Below are 11,623 nucleotides of genomic sequence, written 5' to 3'. Positions count from 1 at the left end.
TTCAGCACAAGAAATGTTCAAGATCAACCAGTGCAGCCTCTCACTTAACAAATGGGTAAACAGTCTTCCTCACTCCAGAGGTACTCTGGCTACCCCATCAGTGGGCCAGGGTGGTGGGGGAACCCAGGAGGGACAAGGATGCTGCGCCACTTCTAATAAATACGATGAAAGGAGGTGTTGGGATAATGTTAATAGTTGACTCTATCCAGAGCTCCCCTTCTGGATGCTGAGAAGGGATATTATTGACATTTGCAAAGATGAAAAGATTATCTCAGGGCTCCTCTTTAGTTTATTAGAATTCAGAACTGCCAAAAAAAAAGTATCCCTAAAAGATGTACGCTTGATGGAATTCAAAATTCACAAAGGAGGCTGAACACAGATATTTTTCCTCCAAATGAGGAGATATAACTGATGTAAAAAAAGTATGAGGCTTAGTAATAGTCCTTCCTGCTCTGGCTCCCCTGATTATTTCGTTTTCTGGAAAACCGCAATTCCTTTGGTTATTAAAAAAAAAAAAAAGTCTGTAATCCCAGTGGCTGGGAGGCAGAAGCAGGAAAATCCCAATTAAAAGCCAGCCCAACAGCCACTATGAATTCAAACAACAACAAGTGCTGGCGAGGATGTGGAGAAAAGGGTACACTTGTACATTGCTGGTGGGACTGCAAATTGGTGCAGCCAATTTGGAAAGCAGTTTGGAGATTCCTGGGAAAGCTGGGAATGGAACCACCATTTGACCCTGCTATTGCCCTTCTCGGACTATTCCCTGAAGACCTTAAAAGAGCATGCTACAGGGACACTGCCACATCGATGTTCATAGCAGCACAATTCACAATAGCTAGACTGTGGAACCAACCCAGATGCCCTTCAATAGACGAATGGATAAAAAAAATGTGGCATCTATACACAATGGAGTACTATGCAGCAATAAAAAATGACAAAATCATAGAATTTTCAGGGAAATGGATGGCATTAGAGCAGATTATGCTTAGTGAAGCTAGCCAAACCCTAAAAAACAGATACCAAATGTCTTCTTTGATATAATGAGAGCAAGTATGAACAGAGCAGGGAGGAAGAGTAGGAAGAAAAGAGTAACATTAAACAGAGACTTGAGATGGGAGGGAAAGGGAGAGAAAAGGGAAATTGCATGGAAATGAAGGGAGACACTCATTGCTAAACATAATTACATATAAGAGGTTGTGAGGGGAATGGGAAAATAAACAAAGAGAGAAATGAATTACAGTAGATGGGGTAGAGAGAGAAGATGGGAGGGGAGGGGAGGGGGGATAGTAGGGGATAGGAAAGGTAGCAGAATACAACAGTCACTAATATGGCATTATGTAAAATTGTGGATGTGTAACTGACGTGATTCTGCAATCTGCATTTGGGGTAAAATTGGGAGTTCATAACCCATGTCAATCTAATGTATGAAATATAATATGTCAAGAGCTTTGTAATGTTGTGAACAACCAATAAAAAAAAAAAAAAAAAAAAAAGCCAGCCCAAGCAACTCAGCGAGAGCCTCAAAATAAAAAAGGGAGGGGGGATGTGGCTCAGTGGTTAAGCGCCCCTAGGTTCAATCCCTAGTACCAAAAAAAAAACAAACTACTTTCTCACTAGATTATAAAGCAAGGGTTCAGGGAATATTTTTGGTTGTTTCTTTAGAAACTGGGAAAAGGGAAACAAAATAACACATTCTCTTTCAGAATCACAGCCACACACAAATAGCCACACTTTTACTTACACTTTCAAGTTTCTAATACCGAATTAGCTTACGTTCTCTTTGAATAGGATGAGAAAGCCCCAGCTATATGCTATTCTCTAGGATCTTGCCAGACAACTAATACAGATTAGCACAAGTTGCTAGCATTTACCGAGCTCTGGGACTTTGTAAACATTTTACAAATTATAATACCATTTCATCGCTTCTCGGCCTTTTGGCTAAGATCAAGTGTAGTATAATACCATTTCATTCTTACAGCATCCAATAAGTCCAATAGTAATTTCTATTTTCAGAGGGGTAAAATGACTAGCCCAAAGTCACAGTACCAACAAGTGGTGGAGCCAAAAATTATGAACGAAATTCTGACTCCATTGTCTACACTAACTAGCTTAAAGTCAGTGTCAGTTGAGCCCCAGAACCGAAACTTGGGTTTAGGTTCTGTCTTCAAATTCCACTGTATCCCATGTACCAGATGTTCTCAAATTTGGGGTCTCTCAGGATTTCTTCACTCTAATTGAGTACCCTAAAGTTTATAGAGGTATATTATCACTATTTGATGTACTAGAAATTAAGACAAAAATTTAAATATTAATCTATTTAAAATAATTTTTATAAAATAACTTTTCTAAAATAATTTTTTAAACCAGTGACAAGAATGGCATTGCTTTATATTTTTGTAAATTAATGTCTGGTTTAAGGAAAAACTGTTTATCCCCCCAGTACTGGAATTGAACCAAGGGGCACTCTACCACTGGTCTACAGTCCTACTCCTTTTTATTTTTTTGAGATAAGGCTGCCAATGTCTTGGCTGGGCACAGAATCACGAGCCACCACACACCTTGTAGATTCAAACAGCAATTCTTTATTCCCGAACTCACACCGGCCTCTACACACGTTCAGGGGAAATCCCAGTTCTGCCGCCGCCGCCCAATTCACCTACTCCACGAGGCTTTCTTCCCAAAATACTTTCTTTCTGAATCTCAAGAGAACTCAGGTAGCAGCAACGCCCTATTTCCAGCATCAATAATCTTCAACCTCCAACTTCCCTAAAACCCATATTGTCTTAAACCGGGAACGCCCTAAACCCAAGGACCGGGATACTTCCTCAAACCTGATCAGCTCTAAATCCGGATCCGCCCTGATCCTTGAGCAAGGTCACCTTACATGCAATGTCAACAGCAAAATTCCAAGGCAAGTCCATTTAACATGGGGTACACTGGCAAGGAAATTTTGATGCGTCATTCCTACTTGGCAATGGCCCTCAGCATAAAGCCTTGTTAAATTACTGAAGCTGGACTCAAACTTGTGATTCTCCTGCCTCAGCATCTGAAATCATTGGGATTACATTATGTGCCACCACTCCTGGCTAAAAAGGAGTATTTTAATAGGTTTTTTTTTTGGATAATTGTGGATAGTCTTTCTTAATACTACACTAAAAACTGCACAAAAGGTAGTTTCTTATAAGTGAATTGCAGTCAGGCCCAGTGGTACACACCTGTAATCCCAGCAATTCATAAAGCTGAGTTGAACTAGTGCTCAAGGCTAGCCTTGGTAACCTATCAAGACTCTATCCTCTATAAACAGGAGTGAGGCTCAGTGGCACACACTTATAAAACTAGAGGTGTGAGAACATGAGGCAGAAGGATCTCAAGTTCAAAGCCAGCCTCAGCAACTTAGTGAGTCCCTTAAACAATGGAGGAAGACCTTGTCTCAAAATTAAAAAAATAAAAGCTGGGCATGGTGGCATACATCAGTAATCCCAGTGGCTCAGGAGGCTGAGGCAGGAGGATCAGAAGGTTCAAAGCTAGCATCAGCAATTTAGCGAGACTCTAAGCAACTCAGAAACCCTGCCTCTGAATAAAATATAAAGGGGGGGGAGGACTGCTGGGGATATGGCTCAGTGGTTAAGTGCCCTAGGCTCAATCCCTGGTCTACCACGCAGCCTGCGCAGTGGTTTCATTAATGAGGTTCTAGGCATAAAGTTAGTTAGAAGAGATCGAAATAAAACACACAGACAGTACCTTATTTATATTGCTAGGTCCGAGACGGCTCACCTCTCTGGTTCCCGCCTCTAGCCGCCCAGCAGGGCAGCGAGGATTACTCTGGGCTAGCAGGAGAGAGAGAGAGCTAACACGCCTGGGAGTAGCCTTTTATTTGGGGAACAAGAGATTCAGGGGAGAATTCCATCCAATAAAGGTTGAGGGGGGGCTGCACTCCAAGGTCAGGGTCAGTGATTGGGTCCCCGGGGTCAGTGGTCAGGCACACCCCACACGGATGGGCTCTCTCATCAGGAAAGGGTCGGGAAAGCTTCGACACAGCCAAAGCGCCTCAGGCCCTTAACGGGAGTCACCCAATCACGTGTCAGAATGGCCCCCGACACCCTGGTACCAAAAAATAAATAACAGAAAAAGGGCTGAGATGTGGCTCAGTGGTTGAGCACCACTGGATTCAATCCATGATGCCAAAAAAAGCTGGAGAAATAGCTTAACACTATCGTACTTGTCTAGCTTGAGAAGGCCCTGGATTCATTACTGCAAAAAGTGAGTTAGACACCTATAATCTCAACTAATCAGGAGGCAGAAAATAAGGGAAAGGTTCATTAAGACCAGCCTGCCCCTCTCCATCTCAAAACTAAAACAAAAGAATGAGTTGCACTGTGAAATCTGAAAATACATCAATAAATTTTTCGTATTCTGATACCATTAAAATCTATTGGTCTACCTAGTGGTGGTCACTTGTAATCCCAATGAATTGGAAGACTGACACAGAAGAATTGCAAGTTCAGCAATTTAACAAGACCCTGTCTCAAAATAAAAAAGGACTGGGGATGTAGCTCACTGGTTAAGTGTCTCTGGGTTCAACCTCCAGTACTAAAACAAACAAATAAAATTCACTGGCCTATCATTTTATACTTTGAATGGATCTTTTACTGATACATGATTTATGACAGTATATTTTGGTCATTTGGAAAAAATCAGTTCACTAAACCATGCAAATCTTCCAAATTCCAAACACATTTAATTATACAATTTTAAAAATCATAATAGCTGGATGTCATCAGAAAAGTCTTTAAGTATTGGGACACTGTCAAGCTCACAGTAGCAGATAAAAGTTTCTTAAAATTCTGTTTTCTTGAAAGGTCAAATTTTATCATTGGAAACAAATAATAACAGTTGTTTTCCATGAAGTGAAAAGATTTCTTTTAAAAAAACTTTTGTTAAACCAGGCACGGTGGTGCACACCTGTAATCCCAGCAACTCTGAAGCTGAGGTAGGAGGGTCTTAGTTTAAGACCAACCTCAGCTTCTTAACAAGGTCCTACGCAACTCAGCCAGACCCTGTCTCTTAAAAAGGTGGGGGGGGGGGTGCTGAGGATGTAGCATAGTGGTTGAGCACTCCAGTTCAAACCATGGTACCAAAGAAAAAAAGAAAACTTTTGCTAAATACTTAAATCCAAACAGGCATAATTTGTCAAGGTTTTTTGTTATTTTGTTTGTTTGTTTATGGTACTAGGGATTGAACGCAGAGGTGTTCTACCATTTAATTACGTCTCAAATAATTTTATTCCTCATTTTGAGACAGGGTCTCACCTAATTGCTGAGACTAGCTTTTAACTCGAAATCCTCCTTCCTCAGCTTCCTGAGTCACTAGAATTACAAGCATGCAGCAGCACAGCACCCCACTTCAGTTGTATTGTGAATTAAAAATGTTTCATGAAGCTGGGCACAGTGGAATGTGCCTGTAATCCCAGTAACTTGAGAGCCTGAGGCAGGAGGATTGCAAATTTGAGGCAAACATATCAAGAATCTGTCTCAAAATTTAAATAAACCGACTAATACAGCACCCTTGGGTTCTAACACCAGTAAAATATATATATGCAAACCACATATCCATCAAAGAACTAGTGTCTGCAAAACATAACAAAACTAGCCAGCGTCGTGGTACACACCTATAATCCCAGTGGCTCGGGAGCCTGAGGCCAGAGGATCGCATGTTCGAAGCCAGCCTCAGAAACTTAGAAAGGCCCTAAGTAACTCAGTGAGACCCTGTCTCTAAATTAAATACAAAATAGGGCTGGGGATGTGGCTCAGTGATTAAGTGCTCCTGGATTCATTCCCCAGTACAACAAACAAACAAAACCCCTCAAAACTAAATAATGAAAAGGCAAAATATGGAGCCTAAATCTTGGTTTCTAATACTATTCTTCAATAAAAGAAACCAGGACTCCTTGGAGAAATATACAATTTGGACACTAGAAAACAAAACATACAAGATGATGAGCCTGGAGCATCTTGTAGTTCCAGAAAGTGAAAAATAAACTGGGCATGGTGGTGCACACCTATAATCCCAGCAGCTCAGAAGGCTGAGGCAGGAGAATGGTGATTCAAGAATCTGTCTCAAAATTTAAATAAACAGACTAATACAGCACCCCTGGGTTCTAACATATATATATATATATATATATATATATATATATATATATATATATATATATATATACACATACACACACACACACACACCACATATCCATCAAAGAGCTAGTATCTGCAAAACATAACAAGCCAGCTTCAGCAACTTAATGAGGCACAAGCAACTTAATGAGACCTTGTCACGATATAAAAAAGAAAAAGGGCTAGGGATGTGGCTCAGTGGTTAAGCACTGCTGGGTTCAATTCCTGGTAAATACCATCCCCTCCATAAAAAAAGAAAGTAAAAAATAAGAAGCAGACAATGTGGGAGTATAGCTCGCGCTCCCTATCTATTCTACATCTGCAGATTCGACCAACTGCAAATTTAAAAGAAAAACTAACAAAAAAACCCCTATGTACTGAACTTATATAGACTTTTTCTTAACATTACTTGACTATGTATGTCATAAGGATATACGAGCAACTAAAAGAGCTTCCAATGACAAAGCACAAAATAAATAAGGTAGGATTGTGTTATAATTCAAAGTATAAAATAAATATCCATGAATCCATGTGTACATAAAACATATATATATATAAAACAAATTCTCTTGCAGGGAAATTCCAAGTAATTTATGTATTCTGCCTTCAATAAAGCAAAACATAACTTTCTACTCCTTAGGTGTGAGGCTGCATTCAGTGACTTTCCTCCAAAGAATACAGTCCTCAACCTATAATGGTTTGACTTTCAATTTTTCAACTTTGCAATGAAGTGATGTGAAATGCATTCATTAGAAAACCATACTTTTTTTTTTTAAAGAGAGAGTGAGAGTGAGAGAGAGAGAGAGAGAGAGAATTTTTTAATATTTATTTTTTAGTTTTCGGCAGACACAACATCTTTGTTTGTATGTGGTGCTGAGGATTGAACCCGGGCCGCACGCATGCCAGGCGAGCGCGCTACCGCTTGAGCCACATCCCCAGCCGAGAAAACCATACTTTGAATTCTGATCTTTTCCCAGGGTAGTGACATGGTGCACTCTCACGATGCTGGACAGTGTTAGAACCTTAGCTGGGTCAGTGGTGGAATGCTTACCTAGCAGCATGAGGCACTGTTTTGATACCCAACACTACAAAAAAAGAGTGCCACAGCTCTCAGTAAGTCACATTTCTCCAAGGAGAAACAACTAATACACTACAGTGTTTAGTAGGTTAGATATGTATGTATTGTGGGATTTACACTATTTTCAATTTATGATGGATTTTTCAGGACATGATACCACTGTAACTCAAGAAGCATCTGTAGTATGAAAAGGGAAGAAAAGTGTAATTTATGGTGGAGAAATATGACAAACACTACTTTAATCAGATGATAATGGTTAACAATAGTCTAACTCATGTTGACAGCATATATCCCTGACTGATGAGAAAGGCAAATCAACTCTCTAATCGTCCTCCCTGAAACCCAAAGCTCTAGTTTAATAATGAGAAAAATATCAGAAAAATCCCAACAGAGGGACAGTCTACTAATAAATACCTGACTAGTATTCCTCAAAAATGTCAAATGTCATGTTTAAAAAATTAAACATGCAACTTCCATGCTACCCAAAACCAAGAAAAGCCAGAGAAACTGTCACAGCAAAAATGCCCTAAGGGGGCATGGTGATCAAATGCAATGTATCCTAGAAGGAATCTTGGAAGAAAAAAAAGGATAGGGGAAAATTAAGGAAATTTAAATAAAGCATAAACTTTAATAAAAGGGAAGTGGATGAGGAGTGTATGCAAAACTCTCTGCAATATAGCAATTTTTTTATAAATATGAACTACTCCAAAATTAAGTTTAGCCAGGCATGGTGGCACACCCTTGTAATCCTAAGGATTCAGGAAGCTGAGGCGTGGCTCGAGGACTGCAAGTTGGAAGCAAGCCTCAGCAACTTGAGACCCTATATAAAAAATAGAAAGGGTTAAGGGGGACAGTTCAGTGGTAGAGCACATATGGGTTCAATCCCCAATACCAAAAAAATAATTAAAAGTTTATTAAAATATATCCTGTTAAAAAATTGGAAAAGACTTCCACATAGTTCACAGAAGAGAATATGTTGAAGGCAAATGAGCATGTGAAAAGATGTTCAACACCATTAAGGAAATGCAAACTAAATTTCAATGAGCTAGTACTATATGCCTATCAGAATGGCTAAAATAAAAAATAGTGATGCCACCAAATACTGTCAAGGATTTAGAGAAAAACTCATGCATTGCTAATGGGAATGTAAGATAGTACAGCTAATCTGAAAAAAAAATAGCAGTTTTTTAAAAATTAAGCATGCAGGAGATGGAGTTGGGAAGTGAGTAAGCCGCTCCATGCTCCGCGCAGCCGCGCCCGCAGCGTATGTTGCCGCATCTTAAAAGAAGAAGTAAAGATCATTAAAGGAGATCTGTCGACAAAGACTCAGCACCGTGTCAAGAAAGGGGCCTAGGTGGACTGAATCCGCCACGACTCCAGCCAAGGTGGAGTGAGTCCATCACGACTTCAGCGCGAGCAGTAAGGCTGCAGGCCCCGAGCTGCCCGGCTCCCTCGGCCCCTTCTCCTTCTCCTCTCCGCCTTTCCGCTTTGCTTCTCCCCCACCTTCTCTCCTCCCACGCTCAGTCCCTAAATCTAGATCTCAATTTCTTTCCCCCACCCCGCCCGCTCTCCCGCATGTCCAGTACCCGGCCCGCGCGGGACCCGAGGCGCTGCCTCCCCTCCCCCAGCCCGCACCCCCTCCCGGGGGTCCCGAAGGCCACAGCTGGGCCGCCACCGCCGCCGCTTCCCACGGAGCACCATAGAGCAGACTCTTCACCGCGCGAGTGAGCTGCCGAGTAAAATGGAACAGCTGATGAGTGACAATTTAAAATCTAAGTGATCTAACATGGCGGCGGACGCAGAGAGATCAAGTCTCTAACCCCTTCAGCTGCGCGAGCATAGGGAGAAGTAAACTGTCAAAATACTGTTCGCTCAGGACCACTAGGCACTGTTGAGCTAAAGGGGATCCCGGGCGAACAGTCTGCCCCTCTCAGAACACACCGAGCCGGGATTGGGCTGCATTCTAGTTCTGGTTCGCCTGCTTCTCGTGACTCAGCACTAATGATCCCACTGAAATAACTAGTCGGCCCATGTGAACTCACAGAGGTAAAAGCCAACTGAGCACGATAGTCAGAACCAGGGTATCCCTCTGCTGACAAGAGAGGTCCCTAGCACCAGCTACCAGGGGAGTTGCTACCTGAGGGCAAACAAATTCGCTGGGGGTCCTAAGCCCCAAGCCCTACAAACTTAGGGTATGAGGGAGGCAAACAGAAAGGGTGTGCCCAGGCATCCATGGAAACAGGGCTCCCAGGAGCAGCAGACCCGGCGTGTAGCCAGTATTGTGGTGAGCGTCACAGGTGAGCGGGGCCTGGCTTGAGGAACCACAAGAGAAGGCCCTAGGCACTCAGGATTGGAGACCCGCACAGTCTGGGAAGAAGAGCTGAGGCACAGTGATTGGTTCCCACCCATCAAGAAGAGAAGCCTGGCCCAGTGGGCATAGCTCCACCTACTGGAAGAGAAGTTAATTGAGCTCTATGACTGCATTTATTATTATTATTTTTAATGATTATTATTGGTTTTTTTAAAATTTTATTTTCACTTTTTGTTTTTGATGTTGTTCTTCAACTTTCTCATTAATGGTTTCAATTTCTTTAAATTCTTTTTATTCTATTATTATTACTATTATTTTTTAAACTTTAATTTCCATTTGCTTATTATCATTATAATATTTTTGGTTTTAAATTTTTATTTTTTCGTTTTTTCTTTCTTTCTTTTCACTTTTTTTCTTTTGTCTTTTCATTTCTTTTCAATTTTCTTATTCCCCCTTTCTTGAATTCTACCTGCCTACACTCACTCTCTTTGGTCACTTCTTCCCTTCCCTTCTAATACCTCTCCTCCCAAGCATCAAATAAATTTATAAGAGTAAACAGTAACTCAGCAGTCAAACAGAACAAGAAGTATCATGAGCATAAAAAAATCAAGGAAAAAAAGGAGTACAAACAATGAAGGACAGCCTAAATATTCAGGAGGACCTGGAGTCATCAGAAAAATGGCCATATAAAGAACTCAAGGAACACCTTAGACAGATGGAAAGGAACCTTAAAGATCACATTGAAAATGAATTACATAAACAGATAAAAGAAGAAGTTAAGCATCTTTATCAGGCGATAGAGATTATAAAAAAAATCAAACAATAATTCTAGAAATGAAGGAAACGATAAACCAAATTAAAAACTCAATCGAGAGTATCACTAACAGAGTGGAGCAAGTAGAAGCCAGAACATCAGATAATGAAGACAAAATATATCATCTTGAAAAGAGTCTAGCCAACTCAGAGAGGCTGGTAAAAAATCACGAGAAAAACATCGAAGAGATTTGGGATAACTTAAAAAAACCAAACTTACGAGTCATCGGGATAGAGGAAGGAACAGAGATTCATACCAAGGGAATGAGTAACCTCCTGAATGAAATAATTACAGAAAACTTTCCAGAAATAAAAAAGGAAACAGATATACAAATTGTAGATGCATACAGGACACCGAGCACACAAAATCACAGTAGACCAACGCCAAGACACATTGTTAAGAAGATATCCAATATACAGAACAAAGAGAAAATATTAAAAGCTACAAGAGAAAAGAGGCAGATTACATTTAGGGGTAAACCAATAAGGTTGACAACGGATTTTTCATCACAGACGCTGAAAGCGAGAAGATCCTGGAACAACGTATTTCAAACACTGAAAGACAATGGATGCCAACCAAGAATTCTGTATCCAGCAAAATTAAGCTTCAGATACGACAACGAAATAAAATTCTTTCATGATAAACAAAAGCTAAAAGGGTTTGCAGCCAGAAAACTAGCATTGCAAAGCGTCTTGAGCAAAACTCTACACGAGGAAGAAATGAAAAACAATAACCAAAACCATCAGCGGGAAGTACCTCGGTAAAGACAGAGGACGGGGGGGAAGCTAATCATGGAGAAACAAACTAAACTAGAAAAAAAAAGAGATAAATAATGAAACATGGCAGGAAGTACAAACCATATATCAATAGTAACTCTAAACATTAATGGCTTAAACTCTCCAATAAAGCGACATAGGCTGGTAACATGGATTAAAAAAACAAATCCAACAATATGCTGCCTCCAGGAGACACATCTGATTGGAAAAGACATACAGAGGCTCAAGATAAAAGGTTGGGAAAAAATATACCACGCACACAGTCCTCGTAAGCAAGCAGGGGTGGCCATTCTCATATCGAATAAAATCGACTTCAAGACTAAGTTAATCAAAAGGGATAAGGAAGGACATTATATACTGTTAAAAGGAACCATTCACCAACAAGACATAACAATTATCAATATTTATGCACCAAATAATGGCGCTGCGACGTTCATAAAACAAATTCTCCTCAAGTTCAAGAATCAAATA

This window comes from Spermophilus citellus (genome assembly GCF_964194105.1).
Source record: "Spermophilus citellus genome assembly, chromosome: 16".
Lineage (NCBI taxonomy): Eukaryota > Metazoa > Chordata > Mammalia > Rodentia > Sciuridae > Spermophilus > Spermophilus citellus.
This window is presented reverse-complemented; position numbering follows the sequence as displayed.